General features: G+C 45.5%; 1 protein-coding gene across 7 annotated transcripts in view; it reads left to right on the top strand.

The window, feature by feature from the left end:
* Window positions 1-8,867: 8,867 nt before the first annotated feature.
* PAG1 (phosphoprotein membrane anchor with glycosphingolipid microdomains 1) overlaps window positions 8,868-11,344 on the top strand; it is a 112,870-nt gene continuing 110,393 nt past the window's right edge. For all 7 annotated transcript variants that reach the window (XM_030968268.1, XM_030968287.1, XM_030968258.1 and 4 more), the window contains exon 1: window positions 8,868-9,008. The gene's annotated coding sequence lies outside the window, so the exon portion shown is untranslated. The remainder of the gene's footprint in view (window positions 9,009-11,344) is intronic.

Here is an 11,344-nt window from a genome sequence, read left to right as displayed (position 1 = left end):
TGCATGGAAATTCATCTGCTAGTAGGAGAGGTGTTAAGCAGAAAAGACAAGAGGGGAACAACCACTGTATATGGCAACTGGATTACAGGGTTGTAGGAGTTTCTCTACGTTTTTCTTCTGTTACTCTATCTTGTAGTTAGAGAAAGGGAAATCAGACTTTACTGTCATTGAAACACCCAGACAACAGCCCCCAAAAAGTATCCCAGAGGGTACCCCATGGAGCAGTAAGGTGGCAAAGGAAGGAGCAAGCTATGCAGCCTGTAAGAAAACAGTGTCTGAAGATGTCAAAAAAAAGGGGTTGCACACCAGGATTGTTCCAGCCAACACAGGACAACTGATCCTCCTCTAACAGGTCCCCTGGAAGTGAGATAATATTAACCAAGAAAATAACTTGTCTTACTGTTTTTTATTTACCTTGTTACAAAAAGAAGAAAAAAAAACCACCAAAAAGAGGGCAGCAGACATTTTTGAGAGTGAATGTTGCATACTAGTATAGGGTAATATCTGACAGTAAAGACACTTCAGAAAATTGAGGATTAAACATCTTTACTAACATTAACACTGTACTAAATCAAAAGCTTTACTCCTCCTCCTGTATAGCTTTAGCCATATTACTGACCAGATAGCCTTTGAAACAGAAAGAACCTTTTATCAAAAAGGAAATGGTTCCAGAGTTTGCCTGAGGCATATGTCCTTCCACAAGATTTAGAAAGGTGGGAAAAGAAAGTAGAAAAAGAATTCATCTAACTTATTTTAAAATAACATATATATATATTGCATATTTGTATTTCAAATAATGACTTGTTTCAATTTTATTCTGTCTATGTAATGGATTTTGTTTGCTTGTCATTTTAAATACATCCTTGTCTTGGAGCACCTGAGGTATGCATTTAGTCCAAAATTAATTTCTGCAGTTTTAATTAATTATGATTCCTGTATTAAAAAATCTATTTTTCTTATTTGTAGGACATCAACAGAGACAGAAGATATACACATCTGTAAAAATCACTTTTGACGTTCAAAAAATTTGTAAATATTTAAGGTCTTCCAGGCTTTACTTCTGATTGCTTGACAATTCAATGCCATTTGAGAAGTCTGAAAGAAAAAAACAAAACCAAAAACTATTGCAGACTTCAAAGGTAGAAAGACAGCATGGAGCTGGACTCCACGGTATCACAGTTGGGGCTGCAGCTGCTTTCCATGAGCTGCTGGCCCTGTGGCCACTGTCCCCACCTGCAGCCCTTCGGGGGTGCTCCCTGTCAGGCCACACAGCCTGAGATCCACCCCAGCCCTGGTGCTTAGTGTGCCATGGAACTCAGCACCTCTAATTTGACCTCCAGCTTCCTGGAAAGAGAGGTGGGAGAGGTCAACTGCTTCGGGCTGCAATCCTTCAAACCTCTTCCTAAAGGCAGTCAGCTGTGAAAAGAAGTCACGGTGGTGAAGCATTTGTCATTCAAAGGGAGCATTTGCCTGAACTTCTTTCACTAACCCACTCTTCCCCCCAGGGCCTGAGCCCTTACTTGCCCAGACCTTGAACCACTTAGACAGATCCTGCCCCTTCCTATTTGGGGTGGGAAGGGGTTGGATTTCTATTAATTTCTGGTCTAAGAGCAGGGCAGTATTCAGCTTGAGAAATGTAAATCTCTTCATGCACCACAACAGCTCTTGCTCTGGACCTCGGCACTCCTTCCTGCTCTCCATATTTTTCTGGTGTGTTTGTGAGTAATAATTAATCATTCTTAGCCTAAAGACAAGGAATTTGTTCTAGCCTTTGCAAGAATCAACCTTTTACCTCAGTATGTGAGAGAGTGACGCTGGCATTGATTTGACTTTCAACAATGTCTCAAGTTTGGTTTTGGGGTTTTTTTTGACAAAAGACTGCATTAGAGCATTAATGATCACAATATGTTCAGGTTTGTTACACTTAGCAGGTGGGCTATTAATTGAAATGAGTATTAGTGAGTTTGAAAAATCTTTTTTTTTACTCAGTTTTGATTTGCTTCCAAATACCTGCTCTGTGGTCAGACCACATATTTGTAATAGGCTCCTCTGTAGTAATGAAGCCCTTGACAGGGTTTTTTGTATGTTTTTAAAGATCACTTCAGCCTCTGTACAGCAGCATCTCTGTTCATATTTAGCAATAGGAAATCAGTCCTTCATTTCCCAAGGCCAGCAGAATGTCCTGAACTTTGCTGCAGCAAAGAAAAATTTATAGCTACATATACAAAGAGTGGGAGCTCAGACAAACGAAATAATTTGTAGATTCAAGCATGATGCTTGTGACTGTCATTAGAAGCCAGTTTGCCATCCTAGTAATTACATTCAGATGGGTTTTGGGTCAAACTCACTGTATTGCTTCTTCTAGAAAATGAGCTCTATGAGCCTATATATTTCTGCCTAGCAGTTTAAAAATATTGATGGAGGATTATATTACAGCAGCCTTAAAGATTTTATTTAAGGTAGTTATGAAAAAAATGAAATAATTTGTAACTGTGGATATAGATTGCAATTATTTTTAACATGAGCAACCAATTTTCTGACTGAATAATTTTTGTGTATATTTCTAATACTTGTGGAGAAAAAAAGCATGATTTTGATGTAATTTTCTGAACCAAAATATTTTTTCAATCTGATACAGTAATTAGTTTTAATTTCTTATTTTCGTTCTCTTTCCCAGCCATTATCTACAATCAATACTACAGATGAATCATTAGTACCACTTCTCCAGTTTCCTAGTAGAAGTCTGATAGATCAAAGTCCATTCAAGGGTGCAAATGTTTCCCTTTGTCTCATCCAGGCCATTCCTGAAGCTAAGAAGAGGTAAAATATTAAGAACAGCCATATTTTTCAGCAACAAATCAAGATACAAAGAACAACTAAATACTCCTGAATAGCAATTCTGCAGCAGTGTCAGCTAAAATGCTGCCATGGACACCTGCTCACTTCCTCTAAAAATACATTTCTGGATTGTGTCACCAGAATTAATGAGCCTAAAACATCTAATGTCTCATGACAATAGGATTCCTGGGTGGAGAGCTGTGTGTGGAAAGTGCTGGGCAGATGTACAGCAGCCCTTGCTCTGCTGCCCTGCAGCTGTGCTGCTGAGCAGTAACCACAGCCAAGCCAAGGCACTCCAAGGCTGGCAAGGTGACGGAAGCCACAGCTGGGTCCCAGGCTGGGAGGAGCATTATTTGCTGAGACTGAACGTGGGTCCAGGTGCTGCTGAGCAGATAAAACAACTACTCTCCTTCCTCCTTGGTGGAAAGCATGGAATTGAGCTACCCCCAGGGGTGGCATCACCAGCAATGGCTTTGTCTATTTGTCACCGTCATATTTTCTGAAAAATCCCTTCGCCAGAATTTCTTCTCCTGGGAAGCGGAGAAGCCTCAGAGAAAAATGAAAACAATAATTATCTGATTTCCTTTTCATATATTTTGCTGCTTTGGAATGTGGTTTGGACATTGTTTACCAACTGGTCATTGTTTGATTGGTTTCATGTGAATTGTTTTGACTTAATGACCAATCCTGGTCCGGCTGTGTCAGGACTCTGGAAGGAGTCACGAGTTTTTCATTATTATCTTGTAGCCTTCTGTAAGTATCCTTTCTCTACTCTTTAGTATAGTTTAGTATAGCATTCTTTAATATAATATAGTAACATAAAATAATAAATTCGCCTTCTAAGAACACAGAGTCAGATTCATCTTTCTTCCCTGAAAATACCACATCCATTTGATACCTTTCTCTCCTTTGGAGGAAGCCTTGGCCCAACACTTCAGGCACAAAACAGTTTCCTTGCCCCCAAGGCCTCAGCATTAACCAGGCAACAGCACTAACAATGCCTGTCTCACTCAGCCAAATCAGCCACGCCAGGAGCCACTGCTTTGACAGAACTATTTTACACACCTCAAACATAATGTGATTTGTCATTGCTTTCAGAGATGTGGTGCGCAGCCATCCAGGCTTTCACGGAATTTTTTGGCCTGTAAGAAAGTTCTATCAGATTATTTACTCCCTCCCCTTGACTGTGGCAGCTTCTCCCTGATGTGGTCCTTGAATGGAAGCAATGCTTTCCCACAAGCCCCCATGCTTTCCTTCACATCCTCTTCTTGTCCCTAATGGCTTGATTTCCAGAGGGGATGCTATCCTCAGGCCCTTCTGCTCCCTGAAGAAGTAGGACTGCCCAGGCCTCTTGAAAACCAGGCCAACAATATAGAGAGGAGTAATTGCTATCTTTGTGGGTAGCTCCAGGCCATGCCATAATACACTCTGTTAAGTGAGGACAAAGCCCATGCTGGAGGGATGAGCAGTTAGAAGTGATGCAGGCCTGGCATGAGGAAGGAAACACATCAGTCTATTTGAACTTTTTTCCCAGTGTGTGGTAAGAGGGAGCTTAGCAAGGATGAACATCTTCCCTGTCTTAAGGCAGGTAGGACACACTTCATCCCAGGAACTGGCACGGGTGAGGGACATTGAAAATGCTCATTTAAACCCATGGTACTGCTCTGCATTAGGAACTCATGGGAAATTTACACTTGTGTGGTTTAAAGATGCATTCTCTTTATAATGAGTTTTGCCTATACTATGTACAAATGATAATTGGGGGACATACCTCAATATATCTTCAAAAGGTACTTGTTTCCTCAAAGTGCAGAAGCCTGCAGGCTGAGAACTGATTTTTCTCCTATTTTATTTACTAAAATTTCTTTAATGACTATTTCTACATGAATAAGAGATGTGGAACTAGGATCATGTTTATGTAAAATAGGAATGAATTTAGGGATTGCAGCAAACTGCAGTGCTTCCAGCTCCTGCTCCTGCAGAGTTTGTGTTTTCCTGGTTTAACACGTGTAAATTGACCTCTCAAGCTGCACCTGCGAGCACCTAAGCATATCCAGTGGCTTGGTCTTGCCATAAGGGGGAAGTCTTGTTCCTTCTTTTCCTTCTCCTCTAATTCAAACTTCTTCCCAGCCAAAGAGCCTGCCCCCTCATCTGTGGTGGCTCTGGAGTTTATTTGATTTGCCTGTGAGCTGATACAACTCAATGACACAGCAGAAAACCAGAAACCAGCTGTTTCTTTCAGGGTCATGTTTCTGCTTGGTTAGTGACCAACACTGGTGACTGAAGGGCTTCATTCACTCACAGGCAGCAGGGCTGACAGAAGAGAGATGATGGCATTGCATGTCTGGGAACAGGGCCTCCTCACTCTGGTGGAGGTGAACTGCTGGCTTAGGGATGGCCATCCGAGGAAAATGAAACCTAAAGTGTCCAGCTTGAGTACCAAAATCCATTTCAGGCATCTGAAAATGCAGTTTAGTAAAAAAACCTGCTTCACACAAGCAAAGCTGAGGCCAGTCCTGTGCCTATGGAGCAGAACATCTCCAGCAGCTTCTCCAAGCCCTGCTGCCCCCCTGCCTGTCCCTGACACTCTTCCCACGCAGGCTGGCAGAAATTTGGGTGCCTTCCCCGGGAACTGGTCCAGCTGAAAAGTAACTTCTGTAGCCAGCTCACTTGCAAAGAGCTGTGAGAGTGCAATGCAGGGCAGAGCAAGGGACAGAGATGGGCTGTTCCAGGCTGAGTCGGAGCAGAGCCTGTACATGTCCAGCTGCTCCTTGCTGCTGCTCTCACAGAATGCTGCAAGTCAAAGGCTGTGACCCCTAGCAGCACGTGCTGTGCTTCAGCTGTGCCTGTGCTAGCCTTCTGCCCTAACTACCACCAACAACAGGCCCTTGGACAAGAGGTTAAATGGGGTGCTTGGGATTTCCTCATTCTTGACTGGGAGAAAAAAGACAGTGGAGATGCCCGAGATGGAGGGTGGGTTGCTGCTGTGTGTGTACATTACTTGTATGTTATTTACTTCTGATATAACTGTGGCATTACAAAACATAAAACGCAATGTAGCCTTCCAAGGCTCCAGTTGTCCTTCCTCTCCTGGTCTTGTACAATATTTTGTTACACTCCTTTGTTGCATTTTGGGTCATGTTAAACTGTAAGCTCCTTGTGGCAGAGAGTGTCACTGGTGTGAGGCACAATGCCTCAGATAATGGAGCTCTAGCAGCAGTGGGGGCCTTGGGGAGTGCCTGTCACAGAAATGACAGGAAGGAAGAGTTTCACTCTTGTGGAGTGCAGAATTAGTCATGTCTGAGATTGCTTGATTTTTGCCAGCCTTTTTGAAGGACTTCATCTTTGCCTGTTGCCTATGCAACTCCTATCCCTCTATCTCCACCAGCTACCCATCACCTTTAGACCCCCCTCCTACTCCTCTGTTTTGATTCCATGCCTGATCCTTCCCTTTTGTCAAGAGATCACAAGCTCCTGCCCCTCATTCTCTGCATCTCTCCTTTCTGACCTCCCTGACCTTCCTGGCCAGCCTCTCTGCTGACTAGGGCTGCAGATAAAGGTTAAGTAATAAGCAAACTCCACTTCTCCAGATTTAAAAGAGAAACTTCCAATATTGTCTTCTTCTAAATGCAGAGGCAGATAAATTAAACCAAAAGGTATTTGGAGCTGGAGGGTAAAGGGCAGATGAGAGGTGGGAGAAAAGAAAGGGAGAGGCCAGCAAAAGCCACCCTCTCCTTTGGAACTGCCTTTGGCTTTGTTTCCATTTTAGCAGGAGCACAGGTTAAGGTGAGAGTCCAGATTGCTTTGGTAATCCCCTTTTATACCGTATGTAATGACTCTTGCTCAAAAGCAAGTATATGGACTTGATTAAGCTTATGATTGTTGAAAGTTTTTTTTCCAACTAATTAAATCCAAATAAATTAACTATCTGGAGGAGCCAGGAATGTCTACAGTAGGGTTAAAGAGATGGAGAGCTCCTCTGGGTTTCAGTGTAGTGGCATGCTTTGTGCATCCCTTGTACAAGACTCAGTGAAAACTGTATTTTGCTGATGACATCAAACTGTGCCAAAAGATACAGATGAAGGGGAGTAGCTGCTAGAACATTTGTTTCCAGTCTTTTTGGACCTACAGCCTACTCTTAGCCTCCAAAATTTCCTACAAATCACAGTTTCACAACTCATACTTTAAACTGAAAACACTACAGAGGCACCAAATGGCAATGACAGCCTACCACTCTTTATAGGACATCAACAAGGCTTGAGTAGAGCAGGAGAATCACTGGTCAAGAATGAAGGAATGCAGAGGTGGAACAAAAGTGCTGATTCAAAACTCCACATGTGCAAATCTTCACTGACTACAGAAATCAGCTGGAGGTGAAAGAGTTAGTCTCTGGGGTAGTTGGGTTCATTGCAGACTCACCATGTGGGATGTGGATACAGATGTTAGGGGTTTCACAAAGCTTTCTTGATTCTAACTGAATGATTTGATGGGAACTTTCTGCCAGAACTGCAGCTAAAAGAAACCAGAGAAACAAAGTCTGAGAAAAACATCATTAGGTCAGCTACAGCGCCCATATAGTGGCATGTCAGGAACAGAGAAGAAAGGCAACACCAGACTGGTAAAATGGCAACCATCAGCTGGATATTACAGGAACTGGCAGGTTACATGCTAGAATAATATGCATTTTGTGGCAGGGGCCACGTGGACAAACTGGGATGGGCTGGACTCTGCTAATCACGGACTATGTCACCCAGTGCAGACAGAAGTTGTTGGATAAAGAGCTCAAAGAAGGTTAAAAAAAATTTTTAAAAGGTTAACAAATCAACAGAGGAACCCAACAGCTGGCAGTCATGAAAGGTGGGATGAGGAAAGGATCAGCTCTGAGGATTCATTGGATGGACACACATGGAGATAATACATTGAGCTGTAATCTTGCCAAAGATTAGGTGAAAATGAAAATGCTGGTGGTACTGCTGTATTTGGATTTCAAAAAAAACCCCAAGCAACCAACTAAGCAACAAACCAGGACTTTCCTGGAAAGGCAAATCCTTGCTTGGAAAACACCAAGAGCAGATCTAGACTCAAACCTTGAACGCATCTGACGGCACTGCTACTGCAGAATGGCATATGGGGCTTAAACTTATTCTCAGGAAGAAAAAGCTCACTGGGTGTTAAGTCACTCCTTACATATGGGTGGAAACTCGTAGTAATTGTGCAATTTCCCTAAAAAAATCCCCAGAGATCTCAGTTCAGTATTTTGCTTTTGCAGCCTTTCCTGCCTTTGCTGTTACAGCGCTCTTCACTTGCAGTCCTTGCGCTTCCCTATATCATGTAAAAATGCGATTATTTCTTTTGCTTAAAGACCTTGGTACAACACTAAAAGGCCACCAGTAACTATGCCGAGGTTCATTTTGCCAAAATAACTGTCTTCTTTAGTCACGCTCACTTAACGAGGAAAAAAAAAAAAAAAACAAACCAAGACCAGGATGCTTCAATTCCTCCTTTTTTCTCCTTTTCAGGCCGGCCACCGGAGCATCCTCCAGCCGCGCAGGCCCCCGTGTAGCGATCGGGGCGGCGGCCGCAGCATCCTCCGCCGCAGCGCCGGCCCGGCCGCAGCTGCTCCCCGCTGCTCGGGGGCGGCCAAGGCCCCCGGGGCCGCGGCAGTGCCGCAAGGTGGGCAGCGGAGCGAGGCGCTGCGGCGGCAGCCGTGCCCCGCAGCCTCCGCAGGGCCGTGCCGTGCCAGGGCCGTGCCCCGCAGCCTCCGCAGGGCCGTGCCGTGCCGTGCCCCGCAGCCTCCGCAGGGCTGTGCCGTGCCGTGCCGCGCTCGCTGCCGGCCCGCAGCGCCACCGCCGCCTCTCTGGCTCCGCCGCCGGGCGCGGGGACATGCGCAGTGCCCGCGCCGCGCTCCGCGGCCGCGCTCCGGCCCCTCCGCCACCTCCCCCGACCCTCCCGCCGGGCGGAGGAGGGGGAGGGAGAGAGGGGGGGAGGAGGAGGAGGAGGAGGAGGAGGCGGGTAAGGAGAGAAAAGGAGAGGAGAGAAGAAGAGACGAGAGACGCGCCGCAACTTGCTGCCTCTCCCCCCTCGGCTCCCTGGCCGCGCCGCTGCGGGCTGCGCTCCGCGGGAGGCGGCGGCACCCAGGGACGCTCCGCTCGCGGGGCCGGCTCCTCCCGGTGAGTTGGGGGCGGTGCGCGAAGTTGCCGTGTCCGTGTTCGTGTTTTGGGGGTGCTGGCGCAGTCGCTGCGGGGCCGCTGCGGGGCTGCCCCTGCGTGCCGCGCTCCGCGCTGCGGGCGCTGCGCTGCGCACGGGCGGAGCTGCGGGCGGTGCGGGCGGACACAGGTGCGGGGCACGGCCCCGGCCGGGTCAGCTGTGCGGATCTCCGCGGCGCGGGGTTACCGCGCCTCCCCGCTGCTGCCAGCCAGCCCCGTAACCCTGTTTCCATTGAAATCCTATTAGGCAGTGACAGGCTCCAGTTTGTGTCACTGAGGCATCTGCTCTTGGCTTGGAAAGTCTTGTGGAGGACGGGGTCGCTGGGGCGAGCGGGGTCTGCTCGTCCAGCAGAGCTGCGAGCGCAGACTGTCCCTAACGCCCAGTGCCGGGCGTGCTGCGCGGGGCTTGCGGCTCTCGGTGCTCCGGAGAGGGAGGGGAGAAACTGACCCACGGTCACAGCAGAAAGTTGTGCAGCTTGAGATGCGACGGACGCTAATGGGGCAATTAGCTAAATAAACAAACACAGTGATTTATAGGTGTCTGAACTATAGCACTTTGAAGATAGAGCTCTTTAACCTTTCTTTCTCATCTATCCTTCAGAGATTTGGTTTTAAGGAGAGTAACATATCGTGTGTGGTGCTGAATACACGAATTGATTACATTTGTGAAAGGAACGGCCTTTGAAATAATACTAAGCCATTAAGCAATAAATGCAGAAAAGGAGTGAGACAGAGAAAGAGCAAAGAAAAAATCTTGGCAGAAAATATTTCCCCCCTTCCTAGCAGCCTAGGAAGCCTAGCAGCTGTGCTTGATTAACTTTTATCCAGAGTTCTTATTTTATGAAATTAAACTTCAAAAAAACAAGCGCGCTGTGTGAAACCAGAGGCAAATCCTCTTTAGTCCTCTCAAAGTCTGTCTGTGTTGCAGATAAATGATGATTGGAGCAGCATCTGTTAAGAGAATTTGTAGAAGCAAACACTGCTAAAGATACCCAGTAGGTAAATGGAAGTACTTTGTTATTGTATTTGTTTCTCTTAGGCAATACAGAACAAGACATTTCAAATTCCAGGGGGTTTTATTTTACATCTTTAAAAATTTTTCAGGTGCACAGCTTCATTATTGCAAAAGTGCCTTCCCTAATTGGAAAAGTGATTTATTCAGGTCTTATTATTTAACAAAGGCCAAATTCTGCAGTCTGTGGGGCATCTGCCTGTAAGGGGTGAGTGTCTTTTGCACTCATTGAAAAAGGAAATAGTACAGCATGTGTAACACCATGCAGGCCTGAAGTACTAGAGCAATTTTATATTTAACCAGCATTTCAACACAGATTTTTATTAACATAAAATCAATATTCAGGTCAGCAATTGGGATCTGCAACTTCCAAATGAGAACCTGATCTGGAGGCAATGCATTGCTCATATGAGTAAAAGTTGTGGGATATGACAGTCATCAAACCCACTCGTCTTTCCTTTTATGAGATGTCATTTAATGAGGAAAAGAAACAGGTAATCCACTGTGTTTTAAGATACAGTGATCTTCATATGTCTCATTGCCAGGCATTTGAAAGTGAATGTGGCTTTAGATCATGTATTGTGTACAAATGACTACTACTAGATAACTAAAGTTCTGAATTTATTCTACTATTACAGTTCTATTGATCAGAAAGTGGCAACTGGATTCCAAGTCCTAAATAAGGATGATCTGAGAGTTAATTTATATTTTAGGGACCACTGAAGAGTCCACAAGAAAAGCCATCAAGTTTTTCCTGTTGGATGTGCAGTGGCATTTAGTTTAAGGAACCCTCTTTCTTGGGGCACTGGGAACTTCATTAACACACAGAGGAGTTAAATGAGTTGATCAGCTCATTGATGCCCGTGGTGAAGTGCTGCAGAGTTCAATGGCTGGAACAGGACAGTAATTTTACCTCCAGTAAGGATGGGGATGGAGAACTGAGGAGCTTTTTCAAAGTAGTTCCAAACCCATATAGTTTAAAACTGTAAAATAAAATGCAAAAATAAGATTAATAGACCAAGAGGACTCAAAACCATGTGACAATTAAAACAATAAATCATTCAAATAACATTACCCAGGCCTCTACAGCAATGCCTCTGCTTCCAGGTGTTGAGAATGGGGCAGGATTCAGGCAGAGGATGGGAGGGTAGCCCCCTGGAGCAGCAGTGGGGAGGGAAGGTGTCCTGGAGTGTGGTGGCTGTGCTGGGGCTGGGAGGGAGCCCAGGCAGGGTCAAGGGGAGCAGAGAGCTGCCACTCACCCTTATCCCCAGGCTGCTAAGCTGAGATG

The sequence above is a fragment of the Camarhynchus parvulus genome, chromosome 2 (assembly GCF_901933205.1).
Source record: "Camarhynchus parvulus chromosome 2, STF_HiC, whole genome shotgun sequence".
NCBI classification, from domain to species: domain Eukaryota; kingdom Metazoa; phylum Chordata; class Aves; order Passeriformes; family Thraupidae; genus Camarhynchus; species Camarhynchus parvulus.
Note: the sequence above shows the minus strand (reverse complement) of the source record. Positions and strands in the feature narration are given on the sequence as shown.